This window comes from Ranitomeya variabilis, chromosome 3, assembly GCF_051348905.1.
Source record: "Ranitomeya variabilis isolate aRanVar5 chromosome 3, aRanVar5.hap1, whole genome shotgun sequence".
In the NCBI taxonomy this organism is placed as follows: domain Eukaryota; kingdom Metazoa; phylum Chordata; class Amphibia; order Anura; family Dendrobatidae; genus Ranitomeya; species Ranitomeya variabilis.
In genome coordinates, this window is record NC_135234.1 from 748,158,677 (window position 1) to 748,172,094 (window position 13,418).

The window sequence follows — 13,418 nt, forward strand, 5'->3', positions numbered from 1 at the left end:
TACGTCACGGCTTGTGATTGGTTGCGTGCCGCCCATGTGACCGCGACGCGACCAATCACAGCAAGCCGTGACGTAATTTCAGGTCCTGATGCCTATTTCTGCATTCAGGACCTGAAATTACGTCACGGCTTGCTGTGATTGGTCGCGTCGCGGTCACATGGGCGGCACGCAACCAATCACAAGCCGTGACGTAATTTTAAAAATGCGCGCGTCTCCTGCCTCCCGTGACGTCACGGCTTGTGATTGGTCGCGTCGCCCATGTGACCGCGACGCGACCAATCACAAGCCGGAACGTAATTTTAAAATCATGAATGCCTAGAATTAGGCATTGAGGACCTGAAAATTACGTCACGGCTTGCTGTGATTGGTCGCGTCGCGGCCACATGGGCGGCACGCGACCAATCACAAGCCGTGACGTCACGGAAGGAAGTAAAAGCGCGCATTTTAAGCAAACAACGCTGCCGGTTCCCTCGGTGAGGTCCAGGCTGCGTCGGAGAGGTGAGTATAGCAATATTTTTTATTTTAATTCTTTATTTTACACATTAATATGGATCCCAGGGCCTGAAGGAGAGTTTCCTCTCCTTCAGACCCTGGGAACCATCAGGGATACCGTCCGATACTTGAGTCCCATTGACTTGTATTGGTATCGGGTATCAGTATCGGATCAGATCCGATACTTTGCCGGTATCGGCCGATACTTTCCGATACCGATACTTTCAAGTATCGGACGGTATCGCTCAACACTAGTGGAGAGGCCACAATCCAAGCTGCTTGAGGTCTAGTGTGAAGTTTCCACAATCAGTGATGGTTTGGGGAGCCATGTCATCTGCTGGTGTAGGTCCACTGTGTGTTATCAAGACCAAAGTCAGCGCAGCCGTCTACCAGTACTTCATGCTTCCCTCTGTAGACAAGCTTTTTAGAGATGGAAATTCCATTCTCCAGCAGGACTTGGCCCCTGTCCACACTGCCAAAAGTACCAATACTGGGTTTACAAACAACAGTGTCACTGTGCTTGATTGGCAGCAAACATGCCTGATACTAACCCCATGGAGAATTTAAGGAGTATTGTCAAGAGGAAGATGAGAGACTCCAGAACCAACAATGCAGATGAGCTGAAGGCTGCTGATCGCCTCCATGCCACACTGCATTGATGCAGTAATTGATGAAAAAGGAGCCCGGACCAAGTATTGAGTGCATTTACTGAACATACATTTCAGTAGGCCAACATTTCAGATTTTAAAATCATTTTTCAAGCTGGTTTGTAATGACTCTATATAATATATGAGTTTCACTTTTTGTATTGAAAAACTGAAATAAATTAACTTTTTGATGATATTCTACTTTTGTGAGAAGCACCTGTATACAGTGCCCTGTGAAAGTATTCAGCCCCCTGGAACTTTTCAAGCTTTTCCTACATATCATGCTTCAAACATAAAGATACCAAATGTACATTTTTGGTGAAGAATCAACAACAAGTGGAACACAATTGTGAAGTTGAACAAAATTTATTTGTTATTTTAAATTTTTTGTGGAAATTCAAAAACTGAAAAGTGGGACGTGCAATATTATTTGGCCCCTTTACTTTCAGTGCAGCAAACTCACTCCAGAAGATCATTGTGGATCTCTGAATGATCCAATGTTGTCCTAAATGCCTAATGATGATTAATATAATCCACCTGTGTGTAATCAAGTCTCCGTATAAATGCACCTGCTCTGTGATAGTCTCAGGGTTCTGCTTGAAGCACAGAGAGCATCAGGAAGACCAAGTAACACAACAGGCAGGTCCGTGATACTGTTGTGGAGAAGTTTAAAGCTGGATTTGAATACAAAATAATTTCCAAAACTTTAAACATCCCAAGGAGCACTGTGCAAGCGATCATATTGAAATGGAAGGAGCATCATACCACTGCAAATCTAGCAAGACCCGGCCGTCCCTCTAAACTTTCATCTCAAGCAAGGAGAAGACTGATCAGAGATGCAGCCAAGAGGCCCATGATCACTCTGGATGAACTGCAGAGATCTACAGCTGAGGTGGGACAGTCTGTCCATAGGACAACAATCACTCGTACACTGCACAAATCTGGCCTTTATGGAAGACTGGCAAGAAGAAAGCCATTTCTCAAATATATCCATATATATATATATATATATATATATATATATATATATATATATATATATATATACACTGTATATATAGATATAATAATAATTGTTTTCATTTTTATGTTATTTTTGTAGTATATACTGCAATATCAAAGCATTGCAGTATATAGTGTAAATAATGGTCTCCAATGAAGTGCAACCTATGACTGGGCACAAGAGTGCCAAGATGAGAACCATGGAGGCCTTTAATCATCCCCAGCCATCATGGAAACCCATTGGCTCCCCATGATAATGTCTTGGGAGTCTGATGGGAGCCGCACACCTGTGATCACAGCATTGAAATGCTGCTGTTGGTGATTGATAGCAGCATCTAAATGATTAAGCAGCAGGCATCAAAGATAGCTTCAAATTGCTGTTACAGGCAGATGCAAGCTGTGTAAACATCCAACATCTATACAATATGGAGCAGTTTCTTTCCACACTCAACTTGTGATGGAAATGTATGTCACAGCTCATTAAGGTGTTTATAAGGGTGAGCGAATCTCTCGAACTTCATTTACTCAAATCTGCCAAGAAAAAAAACTTTATTATGCTTAGAGGTCTCTCCAAACCCTAAAGCATAAAAAATGAAATGACAATAAGTGGTTAACATAATAAAGATTATACTCACCTGTCCAGCCAACACAGCCTTCCACCTGGTCCTCCTTTTCAGATGGGTCCTCAGACTGATCTTCTGGCGCTGGAGGTGTGACGCACAGGACGTAACAGTGTAAGGCCTAGAAGACCGATCTGAAGACCAATCCGAGTCAAACAAAAAAACACCTTCTTAGCCATCAAAATAATCCATGTTTATTTCAAAAAGTTGAAAAAAGAGTATATTTTTTACATTCTGTAATAATAATAATGCTAATAATAATAATATACCAAGATATCATCAAACGTCCTAAAAAATATTTTTCCGGTGAGCCATAAACTAGGATTGAGCCAGCCATTGCCTACTAGCTGAGATATTTTCCTTTTCTCTTGTTGAGTGACTTCAACGCTCTGTAATTGAGTCAGAACATAACATTTACCAAAGTAACAAAACGGCAGAAAGAAGAAAGTCGAAGTGCAAAACAATTACTCCTTTAAGCTCATACAAAGTAAGGCGTCCTACACTTCCAAGATAGAATTCTCCGGACTCGTATTATGAAGCCGTAATAGCGTCTACCATGATGGAATTGTCTTGTGTCATTCCTCTGTTGTTCTGCGTTCTTTCTTAGCTTCTGTTTTAATTCAACTCTTCGTTACGAATAACACAAACACTTTACAAAGAAGTGCGTTAATCTACTACACCTAATTAAGCATTATATATTCAAGCTTTGCTTCACTGGCTGGAATTATTTCAATGGACCGTTTCATTTATTGAGTCTGACAGTCCAAGTTCCTAATCACAATGATAAATGACTTCTCTTGGTCATAATGATGCTTCATCTTGCCGATGTTTTCTCCTCTTGTTTACTGATTTCAAAAAGCTTGAAGCTTGGAGGATTCATAAAAAAACATGGTCATCGAGAATTCGTGACGTCTACCTGGTCTTGGCCAATGGGGAAGGGCAAGTTATCAGGGTGGACAAAAAGATATTTATGGTTGGCATTTTTCTTAAAAAACTTTTCTTCATCAAAGTCCTTTACAACATAACCTAAAATATGAACCCTGGAGAGGGGGGAGATCCAAACATTGGGACCCTTCAGTAAAGGAAGAAATTTGCTACCCATTTTTTCATATCATGATCTATATTAAAAATATACAGTAAATACAAAATATAGGTTAATTGCTGCTAATGTACATATGGATTTCCTGAAACAACAGGAAGTTAGACACTATAGTCACCCTAGTGATCAGTGTGAAAATTGCAAGATTTGTAATTTTAATCCCTTCACCACTTTGAGATTTTCCATTTTTGCGTTTTCGTTTTTTGCCCTCCTTTTCAGAGCCATAACTTGTTTTCATTTTAGTGTCAATATGGCCATGTGAGGGCTTGTTTTTTGCGAGATGAGTTGTATTTTTAAACGACACCTTCGTTTTCACGATATGTTGTACTGGAAAACAGGTAAAAAATTCCAAGTTAGGTGAAATTGGAAAAAAAGTGTAATTCCAATCGTTTTCTGTTTGTTTGTTTTTCTGACCTGCCATTGTGATTCTCCAGGTCATTACGAGGTTGCAAATACATAATATGTATAGGTTCTTCTTATTTAATTCGTGAAAAAAATAAAACATTTGCCCCCCAAAAAATGAGCATTTCAATTTTTCAGGATCTGGGGCTGGTTGAGGGCTTAATTTTTGTGCGCCGAGCTGAAGTTTTTATCAATACCGTTTTTGGGTAGCTATGATCTTTTGATCGCCTGTAATTGCATTTTGTTGAAAATTTTTTTCGATAATTTTAAATTTTTTTTCTTGTTACGTCGTTTACGGATTAGATTAATTATTTTTATATTTTGATAGATCGGGTATTTCTGAAGGCGGTGATCCCAAATATGTTTTTTTTTATTATTGTTTTATTTTGAATGGGTCAAAAGGGGTGTGGGTTTGAACTTTTATATTTTTTAAATATTTTTTAAAGCATTTTTTAATTTTCATTTGCTTCAATAGTCTCCTTAAGAGTCTTGAAGCTGTGATATAGTGATCGCTTGTGCTGCATTTAGCAGGGCTTTAGTGATCATCTCATATGATCATCTGCTATGAACGCTGGTCACCGGGCGGCGTTCATAGCAGATCGGCCATGACAGACCCGGGAGTCTCCTGCAGACCTCCAATTGTCATGTCAACTCATTGGCGCCCCGTGATCATGTGACAGGCGCCGATGGGCGGAGTTTGTGACTCTCATTTCTCAGCAATGTTAAAGTGAATTTAACTTGGCGAAGTGAGCAGAATTTTTTCGTGGACCAAAAAAAAATGTTACAAGATAACTACGGTACTTAGGGAAATTGACCCTTTGCTTTATCTATATACAGGAAGAGATCTAATAACACATTAACACACCGTTTTTCTCAGTTAGTTGAAATAACAGAAAAAATATATATATATATATAAGTAATGCTTACCTGCAATCTTATGAGGTTCACATTGGCAAACTAATCTCCATGTATTGGAAAAGCTATCTCGGTTATATATGTATTACCGTAGTTGCTTTTCTCCTAATTAAGAAATATCCTTCCATAGTTTGCAAGTGAGTGAAAAATCCATTAGTTGCCTTCCGAGAAGCTTGTTTGTTCTCCAATAATGCTGTTTTCTATTAGACAGCTCCTCTGTCACAAGAACAAGCTGCCAAAAATTGTGAAAAAGGGTATTTATTAAAATTAAGCAAGCCCACTGGAATGGAATTAGAGGGTTTGTAAACCACTCACTTATAATCAAGTTTCCTAGTCCAGTGAGAGAAGAATGGCCACCTTATCTACTTACATACTCCTCAAAAATTGAAATTGAAACACCCGAAAGGGAAACTAGAATTATGGAAATTACAAGATTAAGACATGTTACTGACCTGTAAATGATGAAAAAAATGAAAAGAAAACTTTCCAAACATCATGATTTTTTTTCAATCTTGAATTTGAGCTCCAAAAAATCAGATGTCTTGGCTGCTATGAGCGAGCTTATTAATGGTTGAGGAATGTTTTGCCGTGCTGAACAGATTTCTGCTAGAAAATAATCAAGATCTGCTGCTGGCCCCACCCTTTGCAATCGATGGGAGACGTTGCAGGTCATACAGTGGCTTGCAAAAGTATTCATCCCCTTAGGCCATTATTTTGTGTTTTGCTACCTCAGAACCTGGAATTTCACAGTTTGTTTTTATTAGTGCTTTCATCAGTCCATGTAAAGAACATGCCTACAACTGTAAACATTTTTTTTAATTGTGAAGCAAACAATAAAATAGCACAAAATATCTGAAAACTTCAATGTACATAACTATTGACCCCCCATAGAATAAGTAGTTTGCAGAGTCTCCCATTGCTGCACTTACAGCTGCAAGTCGCTTTGGATAAGCCTCTTTTAACTTTCCACATCTAGCCACTGGGATTTTTGCCCATTCCATAAGACAAAATGGCTCTATCTCCTTCAAGTTAGATGGTTTCCTCTTGTTAACAGCAATCTTCAACTCTGACCACAGAGTCTCAAATGGGCTTGCCTTTGACTAGACCATTGCAAATTGTTTACACGTTTCCTCTTACACCACTTGAGTGTTGCTTTAGCCGTATGCTTTGGGTCATTGTCTTGTTGGAAGGTGAACCTCCATCCCAGTCTCAAATCTGAATCAGGTTTTGCTCACAAATTACCTTGTATTTTGCACATCTATCCTCCCTTTATCTCAGACCATGCTGCTGAAAAACATCTCCACAGCATGGTACTGCCACCACCATGTTTCATTGTGGGGATGGTGTTCTTGGGGTGTCTTGGTTTGGTGCCCGACATAGTGTTTACCTTGGTGGCCAAAAAGTTTAATTTTGGTCTCATCTGGCCACAGTACCTTCCTCCATACATTTGGGGAGTCTCCCATATGCCTTTTGGCAAACTCAAAACAAGTCTTACAGTTATTGTGTGCAAGTGTGTCTGCCCACTCTTCCATAAAGACCACTTTTATGGAGCTTATTGTGGTCGTATGGACAGATACTCCAGTCTCTGCTTGGGAACTCTGCTGCTCATTCAGGATTACTTTTGGTCTCTGTGCTGCCTTGGTGATTAATGTCCTCCTTTCCAGGGCTGACAGTTATGGTGGGCACCCTCTCTTGGCAGGTTTGTTGTTTGTTCTTTCCATTTGATGATAATGGATTTAATGGTGCTCCAGGGGATCATCAGAGATTGGGATATTTTTTTATAACCCAACCCTGACTTGTTTGGAGATCTCCTTGGTCTTCATGGTGTTGTTTGGAGATCTCCTTGGTCTTCATGATGTTTGGTTAGTGTAGCCTCTTGTTAATGGTGTTGCAGCCTCTGTGACCTTTCAGTAAAGGTAAAGTGTATATACTGACAGACATGTGACACTTGAATTGCACAGAGATGGAATTCCTTTCAGTAAGCATGGTACTTATGAATATAATTGCTTGCACCAGAAATGTTTATGGGCTTCATAGCAAAAGGGGTGAATACATTTGCACATACCAATTTTAGTAATTTGATCCCATAACAGGATCTTGGAGAGGATTAAAAGAGTTCTGGATACACATGATGAGAGCATTATACTGCCTCTGTACAAATCCTTGGTTAGACCGCACATGGAGTACTGTGTACAGTTTTAGCATCGGTGCTCAGGAAGGATATAATAGAACTAGAGCGAGTACAAAGGAGGGCAACAAAATTAATAAGGGAGACAGGGGAACTAAAATACCCAGAGAGATTGCAAAATTAGGATTATTTAGTCTAGAAAAAAGACAACCGAGGGGCGATTTAATAACCATGTATAAGTATATAAGGGAACAATACAAATATCTCTCCAAAGAACTGTTTATGCCAAGGAAGGTGACGGTCACAAGGGGGCATTCTCTGCGTCTGGAGAAGAAAAGGTTTTTCTACCAACATAGAAGAGGATTCTTTACTGTTAGGGCAGTGAGAATCTGGAATTCCTTGCCTGAGGAGGTGGTGATGGCGAACTGAGTTGAGGGGTTCAAGAGAGGCCTGGATGTCTTCCTGGAGCGTAACAATATTGTATCATACAATTATTAGATTCTTTAGAAGGACGTAGATCTGGGGATTTATTCTGACAGGATATAGGCTGAACTGGATGGACAAATGTATTTTTTCGGCCTTGCTAACTATGTTACTATGTTAGATCTGAGCTACCTCAAAGTATAACACTGGGCTGAGTGCTATTCCATGAAAACTTGAAGGATCTGGCAAATTTTCATAAACTTACTCGTAATTGATGAAAAGTTCAAAGAGTCTGAGTAAATATAATTTAATAGCATCTGTAAATAGGAAGTTTTCTCGGCAAATCCACTCTTTCACCATATTTGTCTGAAGAAGGGTATGTTGACACCTGAAACGTTGTTATTGCTATTTCATTGAATCTTTGAAAATCACAAAAAAAATAGCATTTTAACAAATTTGAGTATTGGTAATATCTGACTACAATTCAATTCTCCTCCAATATATTTGCTCTCTTCTAAGGGTAACTATTAGACTGAGGTGGATCTCACTTCTAAAACATCAGTTGGTTGCCAAAACACTGCATTTTATATTCTCTGTTTTTTTACTGGTCCTCCTCTGCCATAAGACTATGGCCAGGAGGATATAAATAGAGAGTCAGGTCACATTGTCATCTATTAATCTGAAAATGATGGCCAAGCACAGCAGTAAGCTGTGTCTATCAAGATCATAGGCTTTGAATATCTCCATTAAATTCCTAAAGGCAGCAGTCTTAGGAGGGTCAGGGCCGAGTGGAAGACAAAAGATAGAATTTGTGTAGACTGGAATATTTCATTAGAACTTGTCGACCACAATCGTCCTTAGTTTATTATGAACCCAATAAGAGACCAGAAAGACCATGAATAAAGCATTAAGGAGCAAATTTCATGAACGCTTCAACAAATACAGGCTAACATTACTAAAAGAAATACGTGGACCCGGCATCTCCTCTACTATTTCATTATACTGACAAGATCTTTTCCCCAACAATAGATTTAATGAATTCTGTGTATTTGATTATATACTGCAAATAGTTCTTATTTCTGTGGTTATGAAACATATTTTGTGGCTCTCAATAACAATCCGGTGTTTCAAAGAAGACGCGTCCCGTGTATTTATAGTGAAGAGCATGATGCCATGTAAGATATCAAACTTAAATCAAAAGAAACTTGACATCTTATAATAAGAAATTCAATAGATGCAGAAGACATAAGAAACTCCTTCTTACAGCAAGGAAGATGGACCAGAGATCAGGACACGATGCAAAACAGGTAAAGTATGTGAGTGGAATGGGAAAGAACACAACGCTTCACCTGCTAACACAGAGGTTATCTATTTTATTAGCTAAATAGGGGCAAAGTGATCTCTTGTCTGCATGACGCTGAGAAAACAGGATCAAGACGAGACGACACATTATACATTTATGACTGCAATCATTTGAAGAATAATGAAGGTATAATATACAATATAAGAATCCGTAGCGTCCTCGTTTTATTCTTGCCCTTAGGGGGCAGTATTATAGTAGTTATATTCTTGTACATAGGAGCAGTATTATAGTAGTTATATTCTTGTACATAGGGGCAGTATTATAGTAGTTATATCCTTGTACATAGGAGCAGTATTATAGTAGTTATATTCTTGTACATAGGAGCAGTATTATAGTAGTTATATTCTTGTACATAGGGGCAGTATTATAGTAGTTATATTCTTGTACATAGGAGCAGTATTATAGTAGTTATATTCTTGTACATAGGAGCAGTATTATAGTAGTTATATTCTTGTACATAGGGAGCAGTATTATAGTAGTTATATTCTTGTACATAGGGGCAGTATTATAGTGGTTTTATTCTATTACATAGGGGCAGTATTATAGTAGTCATATTCTTGTACATAGGGAGCAGTATTATAGTAGTTATATTCTTGTACATAGGGGCAGTATTATAGTAGTTATATTCTTGTACATAGGGGCAGTATTATAGTAGTTATATTCTTGTACATAGGGGCAGTATTATAGTAGTTATATTCTTGTACATAGGAGCAGTATTATAGTAGTTATATTCTTGTACATAGGAGCAGTATTATAGTAGTTATATTCTTGTACATAGGGGCAGTATTATAGTAGTTATATTCTTGTACATAGAAGCAGTATTATAGTAGTTATATTCTTGTACATAGGGAGCAGTATTATAGTAGTTATATTCTTGTACATAGGGGCAGTATTATAGTAGATATATTCTTGTACATAGGGGCAGTATTATAGTGGTTTTATTCTATTACATAGGGGCAGTATTATAGTATTTATATTCTTGTACATAGGGGCAGTATTATAGTATTTATATTCTTGTACATAGGGAGCAGTATTATAGTAGTTATATTCTTGTACATAGGAGCAGTATTATAGTAGTTATATTCTTGTACATAGGAGCAGTATTATAGTAGTTATATTCTTGTACATAGGGGGCAGTATTATAGTATTTATATTCTTGTACATAGGGAGCAGTATTATAGTAGTTATATTCTTGTACATAGGAACAGTATTATACTGGTTTTATTCTATTACATAGGGGCAGTATTATAGTAGTTATATTCCTGTACATAGGGGCAGTATTATAGTATTTATATTCTTGCACATAGGAGCAGTATTATAGTAGTTATATTCTTGTACATAGGGGCAGTATTATAGTATTTATATCCTTGTACATAGGAGCAGTATTATAGTAGTTGTATTCTTGTACATAGGAGCAGTATTATAGTAGTTATATTCTTCTACATAGGGGCAGTATTATAGTAGTTATATTATTGTACATAGGAGCAGTATTATCTATCTATATAATCGTCTAAGGGTCACTTCCGTCTGTTTGTTTGTCTGTCACGGAAATCACGCGTCACTGATTGGTCACGGCCGGTCGGGCACAGTCCGGCTGTGAATTCGCCCTTCCCTATTCACTTCTAGTCAGTGCCCCCATTGCGGTTTAGCAGTCCGTTAAACGGACTGCGTTACACCGTGGCATAATGCGGTGTAACGCAGTCCGTTAATGCTGCTATTAACCCTGTGTGACCAACTTTTTACTATTGATGCTGCCTATGCAGCATCAATAGTAAAAAGATCTAATGCTAAAAATAATTTAAAAAAAATAAAAATCATTATATTCTCACCTTCCGGCGCGTTTCCCTCTCTTCGCGACACTCCGGTCCCAAGAATGCATTGCGGCAATGACCAGAGATGACGTAGCGGTCTCGCGAGATGATGACGTAGCGGTCTCACGAGACCGCTACATCATCATGTGTTATTGCCGCAATGCATTCTTGGGACTGGAGGGTCACGAGGAGTATCGCTTAATGCCTGGGCTGGATTCGGGGGCCGACGGAAGGTGAGTATATAACTATATTTTATTTTAATTCTTTTTTTAACAGGGATATGGTGCCCACTTTGCTATATACTATGTGGGCTGTGTTAGATACTATGTCTCTGTGCTATATACTACGTGGGCTGTGCTATATACTATGTGGCTGGGCAATATACTACGTGGCGGTGCTATATAATACATGGCTGTAATATATACTACATGGCTGTGTCATATACTACGTGGCTGTGTTATATACTATGTGGGCTGTGTTATATACTACGTGGGCTGTGTTATATACTACGTGGGCTGTGTTATATACTGCGTGGGCTGTGCTATATACTACTATACATATTCTAGAATACACAATGCGTTAGAATTGGGCCACCATCTTGTAGTAGTTATATTCTTGTACATAAGGGCAGTGCTATAGTAGTTATATTCTTGTACATATGGGCAGTATTATAGTAGTTATATTCTTGTATATAGGGGCAGTACTATAGTAGTTATATTCTTGTACATAGGGGCAGTATTATAGTAGTTTTATTCGTGTACATAGGGGCAGTATTATAGTAGTTATATTCTTCTATATAGGGGCAGTATTATAGTAGTTATATTCTTGTACATAGGAGTAGTATTATAGTAGTTATACTCTTCTATATAGGGGCAGTATTATAGTAGTTATATTCTTGTACATAGGAGTAGTATTATAGTAGTTATATTCTTGTACATAGGGGCAGTATTATAGTAGTTATATTCTTGTACATAGGAGCAGTATTATAGTAGTTATATTCTTGTATACAGGAGCAGTATTATAGTAGTTATATTCTTTTACATAGGGGCAGTATTATAGTAGTTATATTCTTGTACATAGGGGCAGTATTGTAGTAGTTATATTCTTGTTCACAGGAGCAGTATTATAGTATTTATATCCTTGTACATAGAAGCAGTATTATAGTAGTTACAGTATATTTTTGTACATGGGGCAGTATTATAGTAGTTATATTCTTGTACATAGGAGCAGTATTATAGTAGTTATATTCTTGTACATAGGGAGCAGTATTATAGTAGTTATATTCTTGTACATAGGGGACAGTATTATAGTAGTTACAGTATATTCTTGTACATAGGAGCAGTACTATAGTAATTATATTCTTGTACATAGGAGCAGAATTATAGTATTTATATCCTTGTACATAGGAGCAGTATTATAGTAGTTATATTCTTGTACATAGGGGGCAGTATTATAGTAGTTATATTCTTGTACATAGGAGCAGTATTATAGTAGTTATATTTTTGTACATGGGGCAGTATTATAGTAGTTATATTCTTGTACATAGGAGCAGTATTATAGTAGTTATATTCTTGTATATAGGGGCAGTATTATAGTAGTTATATTCTTGTACATAGGAGCAGTATTGTAGTAGTTTTATTCTTGTATATAGGGGCAGTATTATAGTAGTTATATTCTTGTATATAGGGGCAGTATTATAGTAATTACATTCTTGTATGGGATGGTATTGCAGTAGTTACAATTTACTGGTATACATTGAATTTGGTGCCAATGATGTCTGAACACTTTTATACTAAGTTTATGGTGCCGATTAAGAATATGACTTTGGTTTTGCCAGATTTTCTCTAATTTCTGAGATATTTATTAGCTACTTAATTCTTTACAGTAGAATTCTTCATTCAAAATGTCACTTTTATAGCATTGTATGAATAAAAATTGAAATACAAAATTATATGGGATATTTCATTATGTAAGACACTGTTAAGAGTCAAAAGACCCAAAGCTATTGCATTTGTTATGAGTCTGACACACAATTTGCATTTTGTGGAATGCATTATTTTCATGGATTAATTATCTGAAAAATTATAACTAATTCAGCAAAAGTAGTGGGATTTTTGAATCCAGCACTTTCAAAATACCCTAAATCCATGTAAAAAACCTTGGCACCTGTAATTTTATTTTGTAGAGCTGTGTAATCTTTTACATAGGGCTGTATATCAGCAGTTACGTATATTCGTGCACACAGGGAGACAGTTTCATAAAACTTATATTGATCTATATAAAGGCTAGTATTGTAGTGTACAATTAGCAGAATAATAGTAATTTTTTTCTTGTACATAAGGGCTTTATTATAATACGCATACACTTGTACACATTGTAGTGCAGCGGTTGCACCGTACGCAGTGAAGATGCAGGGACCCATAAAGTTCAAACACAAAAGTCTCTTTAATCTGTTTCCTCACAGCATTAAAGTCCAATTCACACAAGTGCAACTAATATTAGTGTACAATTCACAC